Raw genomic sequence first — 27,360 nt, forward strand, 5'->3', positions numbered from 1 at the left:
GAATGACATAATAGAAGCCATTATGGTATTTACACATACATTCAAGTGGTCTTTAAAAAGTTCGTAGGGGGGCTGGTGTTTTAGCACAGTGGGTTAAGCCACTACCTTGGACATCTGCATCCCCTATTGGAGAACCTGAGATTAAGTCCCGTCTGCTTATTCAGCTTCCTACCAATGCTCCTGGGAGGCAATTATGGCCCAATTACTTGAGTTCTTGCTACTCATTTAGGAGTTCCTGATTATGTATGGATTTAAAAAAATTTACATCAAAGTAAAGTTATTTTTAATTTCCATTTATCATGAATGCTTTGAAATACACTCTTAACAGTATAGAGGAGGGCTAGATCTCTTTCTCTCTTTTTAAAAAAGATTCATTTACTTATTTGAAAGGCAGAGTTACAGAGAGGCAGAGGGTAAAGAGAGAGAGAGAGAGAGAGAGAGAGAGAGGTCTTCCATCTGCTGGTTCACTCCCCAGATGGCCGCAACGGCTGAAGCTGCATCGATCTGAGGCCAGGAGCCAGGTCTCCCACATGGGTGCAGGGGCCCAAGGACTTGAGCCATCTTCTACTGCTTTCCCAGGTCATAGCAGAGAGCTGGATGGGAAGTGGAGCAGCCAGGATTTGAACTGGCACCCATATGAAATGCTGACACTGCAGGGGGCGGCTTTACCTGCTAAGCCACAGAGCCAGCCCCTAGATCTCCTCTTGCACCCTTAATTCCTAAGTGGGCTCTTTGACTGCATCTAGTAACCCAACTAATGGAAGAGCTGATTAACAAGAGGGAAGAATGAAATTTTATTATATTTCTATGTATATGGGAATCTTCACATTAGAAGAAAATCTGAAGAGGTGACCAATGCATGATGTTTTTCTATATCTTTGGATTAAGAATGATAAATTTGGGGCTAGCATTATGGAATAGCAGGTAAAGCCAATGCCTGTGATGTCAGCATCCCATATGGGTGCTGGTTTGAGTCCTGGCTGGTCCACTTCCAATCCAGCTCCCTGCTGAAGTGCCTGGGAAAGCAGCAGAAAATGGCTCAAGTACTTGTGGCCCTGCACCCATTTGAGAGACCCAAATGGTGTTCCTGGCTCTTGCCTTCCACCTGGCTCATTCCATGCTATTGTGGCCATTTGGGGAGTGAATCAGAGGATGGAAGACCTTTTTCTCTCTCCCTCCCTCTATCTGTAACTCTGCCAGTCACATAAATAACAAAATCTTTGAAAAGAAGAAAAAAGTGATACATTTATGAAGGGATTGCACAACAAATGGCTATTTGAACCAAATTCTAATGATATGGATTCAGGAAGAGATGAGAGATGAGGAAGCCAGAGGACGATAAGGGTCACTTCAAAGTTTGCTTACTCAGGTTTCCTGTAGCCCCTACCACCAGTTTCTAGCAATCAAGTTTATTTCATAGTATTGGGCTATGACAGATTAGTATGATTTACTGCATGTAGGGAAAGACAGTACACTCTGAAGTTACAGTTCCTCAAGTGATTATTGGGTTGAAATAGTCAATATTTGGCTTATTTAGAGATGGCATGTCCTTAACTCCTTCTGCTGCAAATATTTTTCTATTTGTCCTTAGTGTTTTATTTTTTTTAAAAAAAATATTTATCCAAAAAGCAGTGTGGAGTAAAGAAAGCATAATGTATTGGGGCTGGCGCTGTGGCACAGAATAAAAAAAAGATTTATCTATATAAAAGGCAGAGTTAAGAAGGGGAGGGGGGAGAGGTTGAGATTCTATCCACTGGTTTGATCCTCAGGAAGAAGAAAAGAGCCTGGAACTCCATCTGGGTCTCCCTCATGGGTGGCAGGGCCCCAAGTACCTGGGTCATCTTTCCCAGGAGCATTAGAAGGGGACTGAATTGGAAGTGGAGCAGCTGAGGCACAAACTGGTACCCAAATGGGATGCTGGCATTGCAGGCAGTAGCTGAACTCACTATGCCAGAACACTAACATCCTTGGTGTTTTTTAATGTTATTTTTAATGAAGAAATGTTTATATTTTTTCATATTACCACATATTTTAGTAATTACTTTTAATACTTCTGTTTTTTTTAACTCCCTACTCTAAGTTATTAACCATTCTTTTGTAATTATTTTAGATATTTAACAGTTTCATTGCTATTATTTAAGTTTGGACCATTTTATTATTTTTTAATTTATTGAACACTTTATTTCCATAGTTATGTTATACAGAATTTCTTTTCAAATGCCATGCTCACCACAGCCTCTGTATTTTATTGCATTCTTCTGGTTATACATGAGTAAACTCCATTCAATGATTAGAGCATGATTTTAAAAAAATTACCATTTTCATTTGAAAGTCTGAAAGTGAGAAAGACAGAGAGAGAGAGAGAGAGAGAGAGAGAGAGGCAGGGGCATAGTGGGTAAAGCCACTGCCTGCAGTGCCAGCATCCCAAATGGGTGCCAGTTTGAGTCCCTACTTCTGATCCAGCTCTCTGCTATGGTCTGGGAAAGCAGTAGAAGATGGCCCAAGTGCTTGGGCCCCTGCACCCATGTGGGAGACCTGGAAGAAGCTTCTGGTTCTGGCTACTAGCTGCTGGCTTTGGGTAGGCTTTGCTCTGGCTGTTGCAGCCATTTGGGGAGTGAACCAGTGAATGGAAAGCCTCTCTCTCTCTCTCTCTCTCTTTGCCTCTCTGTAACTCTGTATTTCAAATAAATAAATAAGAGAGAGAGAGAGAGAGAGAGAGAGATTTTTCATCTGGTGGTTCACTCCCTACGTGTGCACAATAGCCAGGGCTGGGCTAGGTTGAAGCCAGGAGCCACTATGTGGGTGGCTTCACTCACTGACTCCCAGGGTGCATATTAGCAGGAAGCAGCAGAAGCAGAGGAGCTGGGACTCAAATCCAGGTACTCTAACATGTGATCCCAAGCAGTCTCTTAACCACTCTGAAAAACACTCTCCTCTATAAAATATTTAATATGTGGTTTTGCTGCCTACATTTATTTTACAAATACCAATTTCCTTTGGTATGATACTATGTAAGTCTACTGACTTTGGTTGTGAAGATTGTACTGAAAATCATCTCTACATTAAAAAATTAGTTGCATTTAAATGGTTATTAAATATAGATTATATTCTATTCACTTCCTTGGAATGAAGATAAGACTGCATGCATGGCAAAATCATAACTGAATTACATGACAAAACTATAGTCGAAAATAAGAAATACTTTTGCAGAAATAATATCCCCCACATAATTAAACTAAAGCTGATATTACTCTGAAAGCCAATGTAGAGTTTTGGCAAAAGCACTTGATTTCACATCAAAGTATGTAGCTTATTCTCCAAGACCTAACACAACATAACTGTACAATCCTAGTAAGTCACCTGGCCTCTATGAATAGAACAAATTCCTAAACCTACCTATGGGATTGCTATCAACACCACATGTAATAATGCAAGTTTTATTTCTAGAGAGTAATTACCCATCAGAATCATTACAGTCATTCTCAGCATTCCTCTAAACTGTGTAGCCTATCTCTGAAGCTTATAGCATCAGTTGGGTTGCATATGAGAATCTTCATTCAATTGTTATTTCCTCTAGGCTTAATTGTGCTGTTATAGAATTCAGGTATCAAAGGCAACTTTGTACTTTGCCAGTTATCTAAAATGGTATAGGTGTTCATTAGATATGCTGGCCTAATTAGAAATGTTTAAATTCAGGTCCACTATTTGAAGAGAGCTACTACCTAATGATAGGTGCTAAGAACAAGAAGTATACAGGGACTGGGTCTATGAATTTTATGAGATCTACAATTGCTCTTACTGAAAACTTTCAAATCAGTATTCCTATATTTAATTCATGTCATGCCCTTCAAGTGATTTAAAAAATTCTTTGTAACCTAACAGGTAGTACCACATGTATTCGTCCTGCTACCTGTAATGATTCTCACAATTCTGCATCTGAGGGTAGGCATTTGATTTAGATCTGGCCATTAGGTTTGCATTCCTGCCCACAGTGAGTAGTTCACAGATCTGTATGTTAGCAATCAAAGACAATGAAATTTGATAAGGTTTTCTTTTTTAAACTTGAGAGACAGAGAGAGAGAGAGAGGGAGAACACCAGCTTTCATCTGCTGGTTGACATCCAAATGCCTGCAACAGCAAGAGTATAAGGGGAAAAACTGGAAACCAAGAACTCAGTACAGTTTTCCCAACATGAATGACAGGAGCCCAACTATTTCAACCTTGACTGCTACATTATGGTGTGTGTTAGCAAGTAGCTGGAATGAGGGGTTGGAGCTGGGAACTGAATCCAGGTACTCCAATGTGGGATGTGGGTGTCGTAATTGATGGCTTAACTGCTAGACCAAATGTCTGTCCTGGATAACATTTTTAATGAATTTTCTGGAAAGGAAACTGTTTCTTGCTCTACTTGCATCTTGAGTGGATACAAAGGCTAGATCTACTGTAGCAACGCTATAGCCTCTGAGAAAAAAGCAACAGAAGGATGTCAAGAGACAGGGAGTAACCTATTCCTGGATGCATTTCTTAGTAAAACATCTAGACATATGTGATGAAAACTACCCTTTTTAGCTGAAGTTTAAGGTCAGTTCTATACACAAAATTTTATGAAGTATTTATGGTCACTTAACATTCTTGTGCATTATACCATGCCAATCAGTTACTCAATTATTCATGCTCATGGTATTATCCTCTGTGTATTATCATTTGAAAATCAAAAGGCATATATAGAGGGTGTAGCTTGACTGTCAAAAAGACATTAAACATTTTTCTGATAAGATTTCTTAATTGAGATGATTTATCAATGGCAATTTTAATTGAGTGAATCTTTCTTTAAAAATCCCCCCCCCCCCATTTTTTTAAGAAGGATGTACTTTTCTCTGAAGGGAGGAGAGAACTTCCACTCTGCTAATGGCCTTGTCTAGATACTGACAGAGTTTGTGGTCACAAAAGGCTTACAAGGCTTTCGCAGCTCATGACAAGAGCCTCAGGTGATTGCTGACATCATAAATATGAATGTCAATTGTTAAATCAACAACAGAAGTCACTGTGCACTTAACTCCCCATGTAAGACCTCGGTCCTTAATGAGCTGTGCTATGAGAATTAACTGCACAACTTGTTCTCAAACAGTACTTTATACATTGTGTGTGTGTATGTGTGTGTGTGGGTGGGTGCAAACTGTTGAAATCTTTACTTAGTATAGAATTGGTCTTCTGTATATAAAGTCAATTAACAATGAATCTTAATGAACAATGGGATGGGAGAGGGAGTAGGAGGTGGGATGGGAGTCAGAGTAGAGGGTGGGTATTAGGGGAAGAACCACTATATTCCTAAAGTTGTAGCTATGAATTTTGCATTCATTAAATAAACACTTTAAAAAATTCCCCTTTTTAAGTAAAAAACTTCTACTTTCAAAAATTGCCATTGGAATCAATGTATGTGAGCTCTTAAATTTCCCATTAGTTTGCTAGTTTCTTTCTATGGAACTGGCCAGAAGCTGGGAGCTAACTGAAGGCATTTTGTAGATTCTACCAACATTTTAGAAACACTATCAGGAACAGCTTGGAAAAGGAACTACTACAATCTTACTCTAATTGTCGATGTAGTTTGAAATGTAAACATGTAGCATTCAAAGCTGATATCCTGCATCTTACTAATTTTACATGGTTGACTGGTCTAATAAGTCATGTAAGTAGTTGTCAGAGAAACTGTTGTTATGTTCAAAGACCACATGTGATTTATAATGTGATCTCAGTGTGGATCAACAGGGTAATCAGAGAGAAATATGAAAAGAATGATGACTTAATACATACTTCAAACAAAAGGACAATGAAGAGCACTTGACAATACCCAGCTTTCTAGGCAGCCTTGTATGTTCCAATGGAAGCCACTTGCTGAGCATGTTTCATACCCCTCCACTTGTAGAAAGCAATATTTGTTAGTCTAGATAATTTTAACTATGCACATTAAAGTAATTAATGAAAATATACATTAAATATGTCCTGCTTGTGAGATCATGGGACGTTTGGTAAGTATCTATCATTCTGATATGCTTTTCTTGAACCTCTTCATTAGAATGACAAAAAGTCGAAGTATTTTTTGCTCATCAAAATGGGAAAGTGGCATGAAACCATAATAAAGGAGAGCCAGCTGAGGAGCTTGCTACAAAACAATGCCATGTATAATTGGTCCCTAATTATGCAGATTTAACACATGGCAGAAGGATGGTTGTGTTCCTTGACCGAGGCTGCCTGCCAAGTCAACAAGCTGGCATCCATGTAGGAAGGGGCCCACCCTATGATCTTGACTGCTGCATCTCTTCTACGGTGAATAAACATTTTTGTCCAAGAATGAAATCCCTTGATTTGCTAAAACAAGTTAAATTTATGTTTTTGTGTGAGTGAATATCTCCAATAATATTATTAACAAAGTTGTCATAAACATATCATTAGTTTTTAAACCTAAGACATAAGCACACAAGGAAGCACAAATAACAATGACCCTATACATTTCTATGAAGGATAAGTTTTCTGTGTAATTCTTGGGGAAAATATTATATCTCTCTTTTTACATAAAAAATACTGAAAAAGTAAGTGTGATTTATTCAATATACTCACATCAGTTAAAAAACAAAACTATACAGGGAGATAATTATTATTTTTATTTCTATACTATTATTTTGCATACCCCTCAAAATACCTTCAAATGCTATCTGTACACAAATAAGCACTTAAAAAGCATCTATGTATTTGCTTGCACTAGTACGGCTATAAACTGTGAGCTTGCCTCTAATAACAACACTTTCTTTATTGGCTTCTGAGGACGCGGGACTAAAGTTCCCCATTGCTCATGACCCATCTTTCCGAGCTTAGCACCCACAGGCATTTGCTGTTGTCCTTAGATGATGGAAAATACCTGGACAGAATCCAAGAGTCTTACAGTGTCAAACTGTCAAGCATGTCCTCTGAGAAACCACATTTGGACATGTTTTCTAATACATCATCATGGAGAAAAAAAACTCCATTTATTTGAATAATTTCTTTTCTTCCTTCTCTGAAATTTATTTATTTTGCAACTGATTTGGATGAGGAAAATACACGACGTGTCTCAGCAATATATTGCTGATGAAATTTGCTTCTCAATGTATTCAAGTTGCTAACAGGCACTGGAATCATTTCCAGTTTCTTGAATGGCAAAATTGCAAAGGAGTTTCCTGACTACTTGCCAGATCTTGGGATTCCGCTTGGGATCCTGTAAAAATGTATATCATTAGGTTAGGGCAAATCCCTGAATAGTTAGAAAATGTAGCATACAAAAAGGTGCCAAGAATCGAAGAATAAGAGAAAAGAAGAATATGTGCTGGCAGTGATTTAGAATTATATTGGAAGCTAAATTAAGGTGGGAACTATAGTAGGAAATGTGGATGTTCATTGATATTTGCTATTTGAAATTGCATTATCATATGTGTAATAAAGGAACAATACATGCATGTCTTTTTTTTGGGGGGGAGGGTACTGATATGCATCAGACATTAATTGATCATCTGTAAATTCTAATCTCCAGGGCCCACAGCGATAAAATGTTAAAGCTTTAAAGATTTCTGTACTAAAATAATTTATTCATTCATAATGGGATTAACCCAGAACAACTTTAGTATCACTGCATCAAAGTCTTACTGAAAAGCTTATTCATATTTTACTTACTTTAATGTTAGCAGTCAGCATGAGATTTTTGAAAAATAAAACAAAGCAAAAACTGGACATTGTACTGCAAACCATATACTTCATGAATCACTGAGAAGAAATTAGATATGAGCTGAATTTATGGTATGAATACATAACACAAACGTTTAAATGGATGACTCTAAGCTATCCTAATGCATTTTTGCATCAGTTATCCTGCTTCTTGATCCTCAATTAAAAACTTATTTTATTTTTGCAATTTTATTTACTTTTTTCTCTTTAAATATTTAAAACAAAAAACAATATACAAAACCTTTACTTATGTCCAAGTCTTAACTTGGTTGATCGCCTCCAAAAACCCCTAAGAACACTGCCACCATACTCCTTTGAATAACCACTATAAAGACTCAAATTATAAAGCAGGTTCAAATTTCTGCCACTTCAAGATACAGTCAGTAATCAAAGCCTTGTTTCTCACCCCGGGGGACTCCTACTCTGCCTGGTTTATCTCCCACTAGATTGTATCCTTCTGCAGTTTATCTACCAGGGTGGGTCAAAGCTTAACCAGAGAGAGAAAAACAGTTGGGTTCCACCATCACCTCCCAATGATTACTGGCCAAGCAGATTTTTTTTTTTTTGTCTCCACCATTCATCTTCCTCATTGTTTTCCAAGACTTGTTATCTCATTCAGGTAACAATGGATTCCTTGTGCATGAAACTTCCTGAGAATGGCTTTGAGTCTGATGTATATTCCTGAGCCCAGAAAAAGAATACAAGATGTTTCTGTGTTTTTCCCTCCACAAGACCAGGTAAAATGTAGAAAAGCACTGCTGACCCCCTTGCAAAACGAATGGGAACTCTACCCAACACATGGAGGTTTAGGTAGCTCTAGCTCTTGAGGGTGCAAGACAGATATTCTGGGGTCAAAGGGTTACTCTAAGGGAAACTTGTTTATCATTCTCCCCTTGAGCTGATTCAGTCTTTGTCTTCTTCCTCATAGATCCCTCGGGCTCTGCCTCCCCCAAATTGTCTTTATTGTGTTAAAATATATAAAACATGCACTATCAACATATTTTTGGGTACAAGTTCAGCCATTATAAATGTGTTTATAATGTGTAATAATCACTGCTATTCATCCACAGAACTCTGCTCATCTTGTTAAACTGTAATTCAGGAGCAAGAACTCCTGATTCTTGCCACCCTGCAGTCACTGGCAATCACATTTCTACTTTCTGTCTCTGTGGTTTTCAGTACTCTAAGTACCTCATGTAAGTGAAAACACATGATACATATTTTCTTGTGACTGGTTTATCACTTTGTGTAACAGCCTCAGCATCTCTGTGTTGTAGCGTTTGTCAGAATTCCCTTCCATTTTTATGGTTGAATAATATTTCGTTATATGGATATTCCACATGCTGCTTGTTTACTCATTTGCTGATGGATATCCGGGTTGCCTCCATGTTTTATCTACTGTGTGTAATGCTGCTATGAACATGGGTGGGCAAGTACCTCTTTGAGATCCTACTTTCAATGCTTTTAAGAATGTACGCAGGGGGTTCCAAGATGGCAGAATAGTGACAGGACAGTCTGATTTAGGTGGGGCAAAATTAATATTAATAAAAGTAGAGAAAGTACACTCTCAGGGTAAAGCTGCAGGAAAACTGCAATGGGAGATCCTGCGAAAGCAATAGATATGGCCCAGACCTGTGTGGAAAGTGCAGACACACAGCACGGAGCAACGAGACAACAAAATACCCAGTAGCTTGGATCTGGGGAAGAAGGTGCCTGCCTTGGCAAATCAGGTGAGACTGGACTTCATGGGCCCATGCTGCTGTTTATACAGTGGGAGGGAGAGCTTAGTAAACTGCACCTTTTTGAGTCCAGCCTGGATCCCTCAGGATAGTGGCTCACCCAGAGGTAGAAAAAAAAAAAAAAAAAAAAAAGCAGCATATCTCTCTCCCTCCTCCTCTCCCTGCTACAATAGCAACCTTCCTGGTGCCATTTTTTGGACACAAGCAGGTAGTGGCTGCCCCAGCTCATGTGCATGCACCCAGAAATTACTGGGGTCGCCCTTCACCCAGTGGGCGGGAACAACCACAGCAGTTTAAGAGCAACCAAGGGAAACGGTCTCCACTGCACCAGCTGCACCCAACGTGCAATAAGAAGGGGGGGGGCATCCCTATGGAAGGGGAATGCTGCCTGTGAGATTCCCCTATGCACCCAGCACAATTATGAAGTGAGCAGGACTGTAGCTGGTGAGTATTTAACCAGAGATCTTACCACATTCCCCACTGACATCATATCTTGGTTGGGAGGATTGAACTCAATCAAGTGGGCTGGAACACACACAGAAAGCAGCTTTCAGAACACCTTCGTTTCTTTGTAGACTGGATGGGCTAGTGGGGAAGAGTGGTCCCACTAGCATTCCTTCCCTCTATGAGCTCTGGGAGCTGAGACTGAGAAAATACTCTGATTTTGTAAGAGGAGCCAAGGTATGGGTTCTGGGCAATCACAGAGTGCTTCTGCACACTCTCTGAGCTCCTCAGTTGCCTAGAGCAGCTCATACTAGAGGGAACTGTGCTCACAAGAAGGACTCCACAGATCATATGTGTGGTTCATACAGTGGTACAGATGAGTGTTGAACACACTGGGAGCTAACACCTGAGCATTCCTCAACTTGGAGGAGAAGCAGTGGTCACACTATCAAAGGTAACCCTTGCTCTCCATCCAGTTAACCAGGGTAGAGCTACCACACCCAACTTGGGTGTTACCCTGGATTCTTAGCCCATCTGGAGCACTGAACAGAGCACCCTGTCCATGCCCACCACACACCTCTTGGTATTCACTGACAGTGTAGACATTCCACTAAGCTACAGAGGTGTAGCTCAAAGATAATAGTCATCAGATGAAAAAAAAATTAGAAATTCCTAAAAATAAATGCAGAAATTCAAGAAACAAGAATAAGTGGGACACTATGAACCCCCTAAAGGAACACTACAACATTTCAATATTATAATATGACGATGAAGAGATTGAGGAAATGCTGGAAATGGAATTCAAAAATTTAATCATAGGATTACCCAAAAGCAATCAGAAACAAATCCATGAACTAAGGAAAACTATATATGATATGAATGAAAAATTTTCCCATGGAATTGAGATCTTAAAGAGAAATCAAAATGAAACAATAGAAATTAAGAATGCAACAGATCAAATAAAAAATGCAGTGGAAAGCCTTAACAACAGAGTTGGTGAGGCAGAAGAATGTCCAAGCTAGAAGACAAATCTCTGGGAATTTTAGTCACCAGCCATCATTATGAAAGAATGTGAAGACAGAAAATCCACCAGTAAAAGTACAAAAGAAATACAAAGTAAACAATAGGAATTACTGTGGAAAAATGGCAGGTCCAAGTAGTTACTTATCAATAGTTACCTTGAATATAAATGACCTCAACTCTTCAGTTAAAAATACAGACTGACTGAATGAATTAAAAAACTAGACTCATCTATTTGCTGCCTACAAAAAACATACCTCACTAACAAAGATACATGTAGACTGAAAGTGAAAGGATGGAAAAAGATATTCCATGCTTTTATTCAACAACAACAACAAAAAAAGAGGGCAGGTGTAGCCATCCTAATATAAAAAAATAGACTTTAACACAAAAACTGTTAAAAGAGACAAAGAAGGACACACTATGTAATGAATAAGAGATCAATACAACAGGAAGATGTCACTATAATAAATGTATATGCACCTGGTTACAGAGTGCCCAGCTATCTAAAAGAACAGTTAATGAATCTAAATGGACACATAGACTCCAATACAATAGTAAAGGAGAACTTCAGCATCTCGCTTTCATCTATGGATAGCTCAACCAGAGAGAAAATCAACAAAGAAACAACAGAGATAATCGAAACTATGGACCAAATGGACCTAACTGATATCTACAGAACTTTTCACCCCACAGTGGCAGAATACACATTTCCTTCAGCAGTCCATAGAACTTTCTCTAGGATAGACCATATAGAAGGCCATAAAACAAGTCTCAGCAAATTAAAAAAAAATCAAAAGCATACCATGCACCTTCTCTGATCAAACCAGAGTGGAGTTTGAAACTAACAACTAAAGATTCTCAAGAACATATGCAAACACATGGAGACTGAACAAAATGCTTCTAAATGAACAGTGCATCATAAAAGAAATCAAAAGGGAAATCAAAAATTTCTGGAAATACATGAAGATGACCATATCTCATAGCAAAACTTAATGGGATACAGCAAAAGCAGTGTTAAGAGGGAAGTTTATAGCAATTAATGCCTACATGAAGAAACTGGAAAGTCACAAAATAAATGAACTGTCAATGCATCTCAAGGACCTAGAAGAACAGCAAAAAAAAAAAAATCCCAAATTAGTAGGAGGAAAGAAATAATAAAAAGTAGAGAAGAAATAAACAAAATTGAAACTGAAAAACAATACAAAAGATTAATAAAATGAAGTGATGTTTTTTGAAAAAAATAAACATAATAGCCACACCACTGGCCCAACTAGCAAAAAATAAACAAATAAATAAATGAGAGAGAAGACCCAAATCAACAAAATCAGATATGCAAAAGCAACTAACAACTGGCACTATAGAAATAAAATAATAAAATAATAAAAATCATCAAGAATTACTACAAAGAGCTGTACATCAATAAACCAGGAAACCTGGAAAAAATGCATAGATTCCTGGACACATACAACCTACCTAAATTGAGTCATGAAGACACAGAATATCTACACAGAACAATAACCAAGAAGGTGATTGAATGAGAATAAAAGACCTTTCCAATAAAGGGTTTTACTGCTGAATTCTATCAGACATTTATAGAAAGAACTAACTCCAATTATTTTCAAGCTATTCAAAACAATTGAAAGGGAAGGAATCCTGCAAACTCCTACTATGATGCCTTCATAACCTTAATTCCTGATTCATAAAAAGAAATGATGGAGAAAGAAAACTATAGATAAGTATCCCTGATGAACACAGATACAAAAAATCCTTGACAAAATACTAGTCAATTGAATACAACAATACACCAGAAAGATCATTCATCTGAATCAAGTGGGATTTATCCCAGATATGCAGGGATTATTCAACATCCAAAAATCAATAAGTGTGATAAACCACATTAATAAACTGAAGACAAAAACCATAGAGTTATCTCAATAAGCTCAGAGAAATCATTTGACAAAATTCAACACCTTTTAATGATGAAAACCTTAAGCAAATTGTGTATAGAAGGAACATTCCTCAACATAATCAAACCAATTTATAACAAACCCACAGCCAGAATCCTACTGAATGGGGAAAAATTGGAGGCATTCCCATTAAGATCTGGAACCAGACAAGGATGCCTACTCTCACCATCAATATTTAATACAGTCCTAAAAGTTTTAGTTAGAGCCATAAGGCATAAAAAAATAAAAGGGATGCAAATAGGGAAGGAAGAAACTAAACTATCCCTATTTGCTGATGACATGATTCTATATATAGGGAAACCAAAAGACTCCATGAAGAGACTATTGGAACTCACAAAAGAGTTTGGTAAAGTAGCAGGATATAAAATCAACATACAAAATCAATAGCCTTTGTATACACAGACAATGCCATAGCTGAGAAAGACCTTCTAAGATCAACCCCATTCATAATAGCTACAAAAAATTAAGTAACTTGGTATAAATTTAACCAAAGATGTAAAAAACTCTATGGCAAAAATTACAAAATTTTTAAAAAGAAATAGAAGAAGACATAAAAAGGTGGAAAAATCTTTCATGTTCATGGAAGAACCAACATCTTCAAAATGTCCATACTACCAAAAGCAATTCATACATTTCAATGCCATCCCAATCAACAACATTCCTCTCAGATATAGAAAAAATAGTGCTAAATTCATATGGGGCCGGCGCCGCGGCTCACTAGGCTAATCCTATGCCTTGCAGCGCCAGCACTCTGGGTTCTAGTCCCGGTCGGGGCTCCGGATTCTGTCCCGGTTGCCCCTCTTCCAGGCCAGCTCTCTGCTATGGCCCAGGAGTGCAGTGGAGGATGGCCCAAGGGCTTGGACCCTGCACCCCATGGGAGACCAGGAGAAGTACCTGGCTCCTGCCATCAGATCAGTGCTGTGCGCTGGCTGCAGCACCCTGGCCACGGTGGCCATTGGAGGGTGAACCAAAGGAAAAGGAAGACCTTTCTCTCTGTCTCTCTCTCTCACTGTCCACTCTGCCTGTCAAAAAAAAAAATTCATATGGGAACACAAGAGACCTTTAATAGCTAAAGCAATCATACACAATAAAAACAAAGCTGGAGGCATCACTATACCAGCTCTCAAGACATACTCATGGCAGTTATAATCAAAACAGCCTGGTACTGATACAAAAACAGACATGCAGACCAATGTAATAGAACAGATAGTTCAGCAATTAATCCACGTAATTACAGCCAACTTATTTTGAAAAAGCAGCAAAAATCAACCCCAGGAGCCAAGACAGTCTCTTCAACACATGGTGCTGGGAAAACTGGACCTCTGTATGCAGAACTATGAAACAAGACCCCTACCTTGCACCTTACACAAAAATCCACTCAAATTTGGATCAGAGACCAAAATCTACAACATGATATCATCAACTTATTAGAGAACATTGGGGAAAACCAACACGACATTGGCAGAGGGAAAGACTTCTTGGAAAAGACCCCAGTAGCACAGACAATAAGCCAAAATTAACAAGTGGGATTACACCAAACTGAGAAGCTTCTGCACTGCACAGGAATCATTTAACAAAGTGAGGAGGTAACTGACAGAATGGGAGAAAATATTTGCAAACTATGAAACTGACAAAGCATTAACTTACAGAATCTATAAAGAGCTCAAGAAACTCAACAACCATAAAACAAACAACCTACACAAAAAATGGGCAAAGGACCTGAACAGACATTTTTCAAGAGAAGAAATCAAATGGCCAATAAACAAATGAAAAAATGTTCAGGATTGTTAGCTATCAGGGAAAAGCAAATCAAAAACACAATAAGGTTTCACCTCATCCCTATTAGAATGGCTCTCATAAAGAAATCAACAAACAACAATTGCTGGTGCGGATGTAGGTAGAAGGGTACCTTAATTCACTCTTAGTGGGAATGTAAACTGGTACAGCCACTGTGGAAGACAGTATGGAAATATGTCAGAAAGCTTAATATAGACTTACCATATGACCCAGCCATCCCACTCCTAGGAATTTATCCAAAGGAAGTGAATTCAGCATTTGAGTGATCTATAGCCCCAAGTTCATTTCAGCTCAGTTTACGTAGCTAAAATATGGAATCAATTCAGATGTCAATCAACTGTAGACTGGGTAAAGAAATTATGGTATCTATACACTATGGAATACTACACAGCAGTAAAAAAATGAAATCCTGTCATTTTTTTTTTTAATCTTTTATTTAATGAATATAAATTTCCAAAGTACGTCTCATGGGTTACAATGGCTTTCCCCCCCATACCGTCCCTCCCACCCACCACCCTCCCCTTTCCCACTCCCTCTCCCCTTCCATTCACATCAAGATTCATTTTCGATTATCTTAGTATACAGAAGATCAGCTTAGTATACCTTAAGTAAGGATTTCAACAGTTTGTTCCCACACAGAAACATAAAGTGAAAAATAACAGATGATTTTTTTTTAAATGATGATGAAATCAGATCAGACCTATTGTCATGTTTAATCCCAGTGAGAGTCAAGTTGGGAATTGATAGTTTCTTTTTTTTTTTTTTTTTTTTTAACAGAAGATCAGTTTAGTGTACATTAAGTAAAGATTTCAACAGTTTGCACCCCCATAGAAACACAAAGTGAAATATACTGTTTGAGTACTCGTTATAGCATTAAGCCTCAGTGTACAGCACATTAAGGACAGAGATCCTACATGAGGAGTAAGTGCACAGTGACTCCTGTTGTTGACTTTACAAATTGACACTCCTGTTTATGGCATCAGTAATCTCCCTATGCACCAGTCATGAGTTTCCAAGGCTATGGAAGCCCCTTGAGTTCTCCGACTCTTATCTTGTTTAGACACGGTCATAGTCAAAGTGGAGGTTCTCTCCTCCCTTCAGAGAAAGGCACCTCCCTCTTTGAAGACCTGTTCTTTCCACTGGGATCTCACTCACAGAGATCTTTTTGCCAGAGTGTCTTGGCTTTCCATGCCTGAAATACTCTCATGGGCTTTTCAGCCAGATCCGAGTGCCTTTAGGGCTGATTCTGAGGCCAGAGTGCTATTTAGGACATCTGCCATTCTATGAGTCTGCTGAGTATCTCACTTCCCATGTTGGATCACTCTCCCCTTTGAAATCCTGTCATTTGCAACAAAATGGATGCAACTGGAAACCATTATATTTAGTGAAATAAGCCAGTCTCAAAAAGACAAATACCATATCAACTCTTTGATCTGTGGTAACTAATAGATTACCTAAAATGTAATTTATAGGAGAAAAACTGACACTTTGAGCTTCAATGATTTTGAACAGCCCTTGCCTTGACTGTTAGGGAACAATTTATTTTTGTTTGTTGGCTTGGTTTTGTTCTTTTCTTCATTTTTGTTTCATACTAATTGCTGAACCATCTACTTAGTGTAGGGTTAATTTTATGAGTATAAAATTAACTGAAAATTGATCTCTATAAGTAATAAGAATTGGAAAGGAAGAGGGAGGAGGAAGAAAGTCAGGAGTTTGGACAGGAAGGAGATAGAGGGGTAAGAATAATCATGTTCCCAAATCTGTTTATATTAAATGCATGAAGTTGTATTCCTTAAACAAAATAAAAAATATAACTAAATAAAAAAAAGATACCCGTACACCATGTTTACAGCAGGTCTGTTCACAAAAGCAAAAACTTAGAATCAACAAAGGTGTCCATCATTAGATGAATGGATAAAGAAAATGTGGTATATGTACACAATGGAATGTAACTCAGCTATTAAAAAAAGATGAAATTCTACCATTTGCAGCTAAATGGATTCAACTGGAGGACATCATGTTCGGTGAAATAGCTGAACCCAGGAATACAAATACCATATGTTCTCCTTTATATGTGGGAGTTAAAACTAAAAAACAAACAAAAGATTAAAAAAATGCCTGCATGTATCAGTATTGCTGTAAATATAGTTTAGTATAACTGTTATATATCTTTGTCAAACCAATGGTTAAGAACATTTTATTACTATAATTTTAATGTTCTGTGATTATTTAAATATTACTGTGCATGAGTGAAATGGTCATTTTTCCATTCAATATTGTTTATAGCCATTGTCCACATTCCCAATAAACTAGGGATTTTTTGCTTTAAACTTGTTAAACTTTGTATTTGTTGAAAATTTAAGCCTTCTTTACTGTAATGTAAAGTTAAAATGTTATTTCAAAAACTAAGGAAAAAAAAAAAAGAAAGGGAGAAGGAAGGAGAGTGGGAGAGAGAGGGGGGAGGAATGGAGCAAGGTAATATTATGATCCTAGAATTGCATCTACAAATCACATTGAACCTGCTAAAAGCTAATTAAAAACTAAAATAAATTTAAAAATACACTCAGAGGTAGAAATGCTGGTTAGATAGCAATTGTTTTTTAAATGTTTTATGGGAATGGCATCCTGTTTTTCAGTCAGTGTACCTTTACATTCCCATGAACAGTATTACATCTTTACCAATTTTTTTTTTTACTTCCCGAGTTATTGATAGTAGCCATTTTTGGACCTCAAAATTTGAGAAATTTTCTGTCATTTAGAAACAAAAAGAAAGGACCCTAGAAGAAAGGTACAGTGCTCATTTGTATATTTCTGACAGATGAATAAATGCTACAGTAAGATTTATTCCTACTTTATTTCTTGATCCTAACTCTTCTTCCAGGAATATTGAAATTTCAAAGAGTCACATTTTACATCTGGGGAAAAGCATTGCTGACTACATTGTAGAAATTCACCAGTAAGACCCAGTCTTACAACTAAAAAAATCTTGAAATATAGTGTGGGATATTTATTTATTTATGAATGGGGGGAAGAGAGAGAGTGAGAGAATGAATTAGCTTGCATCATAGCTGGGCTGAGGCAGAACCTTTGAGTTGAGAACTCAATCTAAGTCTCTGCGAGACTGAGTGATAAGGGGGAGATCATGACGAAACTCTCCAATGGTACCATTTGATTATATAAAATTTGATATTTAAAATGGCCCAAAGGTAGAGGAACTAAAACAACCAACCAATGAGTCTGGAGCACTACATGGTATAGGATATTAAAACAACTTCTAATACAATTGTGGTCCAAGTCTTTCAACAAATTCAACAACAGAATTTCTGCATGGTTTCTGATACTCTTAACTACAGACTATATCATGCAGAAAAAAAGAAAAATAAATAGGCTAGTGTGGCAAAGTAGGTTAAGCTGCTGCTTACTAAAGAGGCATCCCATATCAGAGTGCTGGTTCTAGCTCCATCTATTCTGTTTCAGATCCAGTTTCTCTCTAATTTTACCAGGGAAGGTGGAGGATGTGCTTGGGCCCCTGTCACTCATGTGAGAGTCCTGAAAAGGATTGGCTGGCCCCCGGCTTCAGCTTGGCTTTTTTTCTGGCTATATTGCAGCTATCTGGGGAGTGAGACAGCAGATGAAGATCACTCTATGTCTCTCCCACTCTGTCACTCTGCCTTTCTAAATAAATCAATAAATCTTTGAAAAATATTGTCATTGACATTTAGCCTCATGGTCAAGATGTGGGTTAAGCTGCCCACATCCCACACTGGAGTACCTGGGTTCAATTCTGGGCTTCAGCTCCTGACTCCAGCTTCCTTCCAATAGAGACTCTGTGAGATAGCAGTGATGGTTCAACTAATGTGGTTCCTGCCACCCACATGGTAGAACTGAATTGACTTCCTGGCTCTTGGCTCTGGTTCTGGCCTAGTGCTGGCCATTGCAAACATTTTGGGAATGAACCAGTAGAAAGGATTTACCTTTCTCTGTCTCTCCAACTCTCAAATAAAAATATACAGCACAGTTTCTTTAGAAGGAATTACAATAAATGAACATATGTTTGAAAGAAATTTAAAACAGAAGTTTATGTCATCTGACATCAGATTGACAACCTTATGATCATATGATGACAGATATGTCAAGGGATACAAAATAGTAAATATGTAGGATGATCAAGGAGAACTATATGATGTATAATGTGAGGACTTCAGTTATTTGTTAAGTGAGTAGATTATAGCTGCTCTGGCTTTAAGGGGGAAAATGAGTAATTCTGTGAGATGATGGGTATGTTTATTTGTTCCCCCATAGTAAGTATTTCATAATATATGTATCTGATGACATATTGTTATATGCCTTATATACACAAAAAAGTTTCTTAAAAAACCATATTGCCACTATCTCTGTAATGTAACAGGGATACAAGTACTTGTCTCCATCTCCACTGTTACTCCACATTACCATTGAAGCACTTTGCAAGGTTATTATTAACTCCTTTTAGAATAAGAACAATTCATCTATTTGAGGTTGTTTGTAATACTCTGAGTGAATTATGTACGCCTTCCAAGAAAATTTTCTATTCTTCATAAGCAGATGGTTCACAAAGCCCTTTTAGGGGGCCAGCATTATAACACAACAGGTTAAGCTGCTGCTTGTGATGTTGGAATCGTTACTGGAGTGCTTATTTGAGTGCCGGCTACTCTGCTTCCGATCCAGCTTCTAGCTAATGCCACCAGGAAGGCAGTGGAAGATGGCCCAAGTACTTGGGCCCCTGACACCTGTGTGTGAAACCTGGCTGATGTTTCTGGCTCCTGGCTTCAGCCTGACCCAGATTTGGCTGCAGCAGCCTGCAGATGAACCTGCAGATGGAAACTCTCTCTTTCTCTTTCCCTCTCTGTAGTTCTGCATTTCAAAAGAAAAGAAAAACTTTTTCAACAAAGTCCTTTTGGAAGTAACTGATTCAAATGACTAAGAATCATTTTCAAAATATGCATACTCTTTTCTAGTGAGGAGAAAATACCCATATTCTTTTCCAGTGATTCGCCCAAGCTCAAAAGACTGAAAGTATGTCACACCTCATGGACCAAGAAATCACAAAAATTCTAGTTTTAACCTAAAGAAATTGCCTACTTAATTTGTGTAACAATGAAACAATGCACTCAATCAGATAGGCATGTCACATAATTTATTATGATTTGCTTTGATATGTCAATTTGGCTAGACCACAGTCAGTCCCCAGTTGTACAACCACATGTTAATCTAAGAGTTTGTACCAAGATATTTTACAGATGTGATTAAAGTTCAAACTCAGTTGGCTTTAATTAAGACAGATTTTCCTAGGTAATTTGAATGTACCTCATTTAAACAGTTGAAAGGCCTTAAAAACAAGGCTGAGGCTTCCAAGATGGACGAAGAAATTCCATCTATGGACACAGCTTCAGCCTAACTTGAAGAGTTCGGGTCAGCCCTTGCTGTCCTAAAGATTTCTGATTTGTCTATCCAGAATCAGCAATAATACAGACTGATTTATTGCAATTACTCTCTTAATGTGTATCTTCTACTGCTTATGTTTCTTTGAGTGAATTCTGGATGATATAGCTACTAATATCTCGAAGCATTCATAAAGGCACAGCAAAATGATACAATATGAGTAGAAATTAAAGACTTTATAAACTTGCCCTTCAGTAAATTTTGGACAGTTTATGATGGCATTGTAAAGGGTAAATGTTTGTTATTCATTAAGTGCCTTTAATTAAAATTAGCTTTTAAATTTTTTTATGTTTATTTGAAAGAGATAGAGAAAGGAAGAGAAGAAGGGGGAAAGAGAGAGCAAGCGTACGCAGCCATCCTCTGCTGCTTTCTCAGGCACATTAGCAGGGAGATGGATGTTAAGTAGAGAAGCCTGGACTCAACCAGTGACCATATGAGATGCTGGCATTTCAGGAGGCAGCTCTACCCACCACAGTGCTGACCCCTCCATGAAATTCCATTTTATATATGGGTTTCAAAAGTTATGGCACCCAAATAAACGTATAATTCAATGCTATTTTCATGAATTTTTGAAGTATCCTCATAATCTCTGTATCTAAAACAGTAAGTGATCAATGATATTTGTTGAACAAATGAGTCTTTACACTTCTATGGAAAAAGAAATCTTCCAGAGACACTCTTCTTAGATTTCTAAATTGATGCTACCAAGCATTTAGTCTGTTTGAGATGATGTGCACACACCCATGAGCCTCCAGTTTCTAGAGAACAAAGAATCTCAACATTCTAGCCATTGAGTTTCTAATTAGGTTTTACTCATGTTTGCTAAAATAGGCAAGTAATGCCAAACCATTTCACTTTCTGCTGATTTAATCAATAATCACAGAATAAAGTTGTTTAAGACACTAAGTTCATAGCAATAAAGCATGTCCTAATTGATCCAGAGTAACTAAGTTCATGTTTATAAACTTTAAATATATAATCTGTTGTTAATTATTTATTCTTAAATTTTTCACTGATACATAAAATTGCATATATTTATGGGACATAATATGCTGTTTGAAATAGCATGCATTGTGTAATATTAAAAACAGGGTTAATATAGCTGTCTCCTCAAACACTTATCATTCTTTTTTTTTTTTTTTTTTTTGACAGGCAGACAGGCAGAGTGGACAGTGAGAGAGAGAGACAGAGAGAAAGGTCTTCCTTTGCCGTTGGTTCACCCTCCAATGGCCGCTGCGGCCAGCGCGCTGCGGCCGGCGCACCGCGCTGATCCGATGGCAGGAGCCAGGAGCCAGGTGCTTTTCCTGGTCTCCCATGGGGTGCAGGGCCCAAGCACCTGGGCCATCCTCCACTGCACTCCCGGGCCACAGCAGAGAGCTGGCCTGGAAGAGGGGCAACCGGGACAGAATCCGGCGCCCCGACCGGGACTAGAACCCGGTGTGCCGGCGCCGCTAGGCAGAGGATTAGCCTAGTGAGCCGTGGCGCCGGCCCACTTATCATTCTTAACATTTTTTTCCTCTGACATCAAAAAATATAGTACATTATCTATGCTAGCGTACTATATTCAACCTATTATGCCAGAAAACAACTAGGAATAAATTTAGCCAAATAGGGAGAAGATTGTTATAAGGAAAACATTGATGAAAGAAATGGAAAAGGACACAAAATGGTGGAAAGATATACTATATTCATGGATTGGAAGACTGAACATTTTAAAAATATTCATACTATCCAAAACGAACTAAGGAGTCATTGTGATTCCTATCAAAACATCAATGACATTCTTTATAGAAGTAGAGAAAAACAATTTTAAAATTCAGCTTGTAATTATAAAGTAAATTGAGAGTGTGTCATCATAAAAATTAAAGAAATAGAAGGAAAAAAGGTGGAAGGATGCTGAAAGGGAGAGGGATTGGGTGGGAAGTATCATTACACTCTTTTTAAAAAAGATTTATTTTATTTATTTGAAAGGCAGAATTATTGAGAGACAGAGAGAGATCTTCTATCCACTGGTTTCCCTCCCCTGATGGCTGCAATGGCCAGGGCTGGACAAGGCCAAAGCCAGGAATCAGGAGGCTCATCCAGGTCTCCCATTTAGGTGTAGGGTCCCTAGGACTTGGTCTATTTTCTTCTACCTTGCCAGGTGCATTTGCAGAGAGCTGGATTGGAAGTGCAGCAGCTGGGACTTGAACGAGAGTCCATAAGGGATGCTCATGTCGCAGGTGGCAGCTTAAGCTGTTACACCACAGCACAGAACCCTTTCATCACACTCTAAAAACTATATACATGACATTTGTTCCCTTTGTATAAATAACAAGTAAAAAACAAATTCATGTGGAAATTATAAAAAGCCAAGGCAATCTTGAGAAAAAAAGGAGGAGACTTTATACTACCTGACTCCAAAATATAAAGCTATAGTGATTAAAATAGCATGATATTGGCATAAAACCATACACATAAATCAATGAGCAGAATAAACAGCCTAGATGTTTGTGTATTCTTTATCTCTTCTAGTTATTGATGCCAACATAACTGCAGAAATAATAAGTCAACAACTGCTTCTTTTGCAAGACAACATTCAGAATTTATTCTGCTGTCTATGCTATTAAACTTGAATATTCTGGTGCTGGTGCCGCCACTCAATAGGCTAATCCTCCGCCTGCAGAGCCGGCACACCGGGTTCTAGTCCCGGTTGGGGCGCCGGATTCTGTCCCGGTTGCCCCTCTTCCAGGCCAGCTCTCTGCTGTGGCCCGGGAGTGCAGTGGAGGATGGCCCAAGTGCTTGGGCTCTGCACCCGCATGGGAGACCAGGATGGGGCACCTGGCTCCTGCCATCGGATCAGCATGGTGCGCCGGCTGCAGTGGCCATTGGAGGGTGAACCAGCAGTTAATGGTGAATTAACCTGTGATTATAGAGTGGATTGAAATCATGTCTTTGCAAAAATTGAAGAAAAAACAAGGAAGAAAGGAAAGAGGGAACTAAAGGAGGTAGAGTTAAGAGGGAGGGAAGTATGGCTATTTTCTTAGACGTCTACCTATGAAATACATGGAATTTCTTCTCTTTATATTAACAAAAATGAAAAAAATGCTTATAAGCATCTGCATGCTGTATCTTTTTCATCAAATCAATGGTACCACTCCTCTCATCTAAATTACTATGACTTCTTCCTTCACAACTTTTGTCATGACTATCATCATTTTGGGGATATCTCCTTCACATCAATTGTGGAACTGTACAATAGCCTTCTAGCAGGAAATCTTGCCTAGAATCTCTCCTGACTAGTTAACTTTTTTCATAAAATAAACGATAAAACAGAGTAACTTTTATCATCTCATACCTTTGTTCCAAAACTTACAATAATTCATCATTTTCTATTAATGCAATCTGAGGATTCTGATCCTGTGATCAGGATGTTTTAAGAATCTGGACCCAGAATGCCCATGACTGAATTTCAGCTTTGAGGTCTATTAGCTCTTTGATTCAGGTAAGTTCACAGTACTTTAGCATCCTTGTCTGTAAAATGGAGATAGTAAATGTACTCACTTCCTCAGGGTGGTTATGCGGATTTAATGTTATTCCATGGAAATTTGGAATGGTACCTATCAGATGGTAATTCCTGAATACAATTTAGCTATCATCATCAGTATTATTTTTAACTAGTATCCCTTGTCAGTCAAAGAATACTTGATGTTTTATGGAGTGTATACTTTAATATGCTCTGAGAAAATCTGCACAGGTAGTGACTTTTAACCAAGTGGACTTGGCAGCATCCCTCTTTGGATTTGCTGGAAAAACCCATTGGCCTGTGTATGATTTGGCTAACAGCACTTTCAGAGAAAAGCCAACAGAAATTTCACCAACTCAGAGGAAACATTAAGGTTTAGCCATCATCCTATTTAAAGAAACACTCTGAGGCTAAGTCAAAATCTTTTGTCTTATCTAACAGATAGTGTTTCCTCTGCAGATTGTTTTTATTCTTGGAAATCCTTAAGAGGGATCTGAAAAAGAAGAAAGATGGAAATAACATGAATTCCAAACTACACATGGCTGAAACTTCTTTGCTTTCTTGAAAAAATGGCTTTTGACCTGACACAATAAAGGGCATACCCATTTCATCTCTTTACCACCAAGCTTTAATACTACTATGCTGTCATATTCATTTTTAGTGTCCCCCACAATCCCTAGGCTAATTTCTGCATGTACTATTTTGATTGTGTTCCTTTGTAGATGTCTTTCTCTCTAAAGCTTGAAGACCAAATCCATTGTCCAGGTGTGTCAAGCTCTTCAATACCTCTAGCAATTGTGCATCTCTCCTTTCATAGCCACTTATTTATTTATTCATTCTGCCAATATTGACTCAATGCCCCTATTATTTTTAGAAACTGCCCTAGGAGGTGAGGATGCTGGAGTGGAAAAAAATATCAAGGGCTCAAGTCCTCACAAGAGCTTTCCTTCATGGGAGGAAAATGCATTGTCATTACTTACACAAATAACTTATAATACATGTTAGGAAAGTATGCAGTAGAGTATTTAATAATACTGCTAGGGAAAGGCTCAATGGGGAAATGACATTTAAAGCTGAGATTTAAAGAATAAAACTGAGTTAGGTAAGCAAAATTGTAAGAGGAAAATATAAAAGAGGTGTTTGCAGCCATAAAAAGAGTGATTTAGTCAGGGGCATTATGCTGAACATCATAAGATGAAATGGAGAATAAAGCAACTGAAGAATTGAAAGAATACTAGTATAGCTGCAGTCTTGATAACCAAGGGATATCCATGTTCTGGAGCTGGCTTATTGATTATTTGAATCACTTAGTACTTATTAGTGCCAAGAATTTGATTTTGAGATTGTTAATACAATAGTGATAAATATATATTTTATTGCATTATTATCTTCATTAATCGTATAGTTCTCAATACTATTCATATTAAGATTGTATGCAAAGACTCTAAGGTAGTAATATAGAATTCTTACCATTTATTTCTTTTATTCACCTCACATGCACATTGTTGAGAATAACCACTGGCTGAGATTATTCTACAGGTTTCCATTTCAATCTGATAGAGGCTTATACGATTTGGTTGTAGAAATGGATACACAATCACATACATACACACAGGTTTTTAATATTGTAAGAACAGAAAATATTTTAAATGAAATTTAAATAACCAATTGATTAACTGGACTTCTTGATTTTAATCAGTGCAAAAGCTAACCCTCTTCCATGAATGAAGATTCCAAATGATTGGGATATGTAATAAAATCCTTTGATGTAGATATTACAATAAGATCCTTTAGGGTTGGTAAATTCTGTAGGCCCTTAACAATGAAACAATACCACATGATAAAAAAGGTTCATCTCTGGCTCTATCATTTTAGGGTCAGCATGTTAGGAAGGACTAGTGAGAAATAAACAAACTCAGTGCATTTCATTACCTCAGTTCAACATTTCACAAGTTTTAGAAGACTTAATGTAAAAAGCATAGCAAGCACAGAAAATATTCATGGTTTGTGAACAAACGGTATATAAAAAAGTATGCAAAATTCTAAACTTAAAGAGGAGATTGTAAAAACATCTGAACTTTAATATTATTGACAATTTCAATTTATATAAACAAAAATAAAATGTTAAAACCCTAATAAAACAGTTTGGTCAGAAAGAGATGGGTGAGAAAAAGCAAGAGAGAGGAAGAGGGAAAGGAGGAAGGTGAGAAAGAGGAAGAGTGAGAGATAATAAGCTTGATCCATAATAACAAAGCAAACAGTAACTTCAAGGTTTGAAACTTAACTGTCTGCATGTTCTGGAGTACAGCTCTTAGAAAACTTTCTCACTAGATTAGGCTTCAGGGCTATTGCTCCAATCAGGAGTAAAGGGGCGAAAGGAACCTTCAAGCTTTCATCCCAGGAACTCATTTACTTACTAATTACTGATGAAATCATTATAAAGCTTCCATTGGTTAACACAGCACTCACTTTTGTTACCACATGAATGCTGTCAGAGGAAATGGTGTGCTATTTAGGGTGCTATTTATCAGAAAATTTAAATGTGTTTCCAGTTCAGTTAATCAAAGGTCAATCTCTTCTTAAATTAATCCAAGCAAAGTAAACACATCAACATCAATGCATATGATCCACTAATATAGCCATTACCTTGGTTTCTAACAATTGTATTTTTTAAACATTCACATTTAAATAGCAAAAGGTCTGAGTTATATACAAAGCTTTGTCCATAAATTCAAAATTCGTATATTTTTTGTACAACAATTTCAATTTCTTTTCCAAGTCTAAACTAACTAGAGAATGCAAATTGTTATAGATTTGCTAAAAATCTATTTTAGAGGTAAAAAGTGTTGCCTCACACATACTTCTGGGCAAAGATGTTATTATTTTAAGTGAATTTAACAAGTTATTTTTTTCTCTCAGGAATTTAAGTACATATTAAATAAGCCTGTCAGTAAAGATCAAAGAAGGCTAAAGAATAAGTAATTTAGGAAATAGAGTTGACTCTTCATCAACTTAATTTGCATGTTGCATGCTCAAATCAGTCTGAAATCATCTATTTTTCAAACTTGTATTCATTTCTTTTTAACAGAGTAATCATATATACCTTTTCTTCATTTAGAGATGACGTATGTGTGTGTGTGTGGTTTGTATCACAAAGTGTGCTGGATCCAGAAGCACTACTTCACAAGAGCCAAACGATACAGTTCCAAGGGTTTATGAGCTACAGTTAACCAAACTGAATTATAGAAGTTTGTATTTAAATATTTTACATACATTTAAAACTAAATCATAGGTTTGTAATTAAATATTTTAACAAAGCTGATAAATACTAAAACTTATTTCTAATTGTTTTATTATATCTTTATTACTATATGTATCCTTGATATTGGTTATGTGCATATTTTTTTCTATATGGTAGAAAGACTGTAATTGTGTGCTTCTAAACACACTGTCTTGAGAGAGTCCATTACTGAAATATTTATACCATATCACTGCTGATATGGGTATACAAAATAGAGCAAAGCAATATGCACATTCAACTGCAGATTTTGTCCTAAGACATCCTCCCTGAATCTGACCATGGGACAAGATGATATTCAGTCACATATGTGATTAATAAAGACAATCCTAATTCATGAACATTATTAACATA

The 27,360-nt window shown here is 37.5% G+C and overlaps 1 protein-coding gene across 3 annotated transcripts in view; it reads right to left on the minus strand.

Moving 5' to 3' along the window:
- ROBO1 (roundabout guidance receptor 1) overlaps positions 1 to 27,360 on the minus strand; it is a 1,215,767-nt gene that overhangs the window by 582,223 nt on the left and 606,184 nt on the right. The window lies entirely within an intron of this gene.

This window comes from Oryctolagus cuniculus, chromosome 4 (assembly GCF_964237555.1).
Source record: "Oryctolagus cuniculus chromosome 4, mOryCun1.1, whole genome shotgun sequence".
Classification (NCBI taxonomy): domain Eukaryota; kingdom Metazoa; phylum Chordata; class Mammalia; order Lagomorpha; family Leporidae; genus Oryctolagus; species Oryctolagus cuniculus.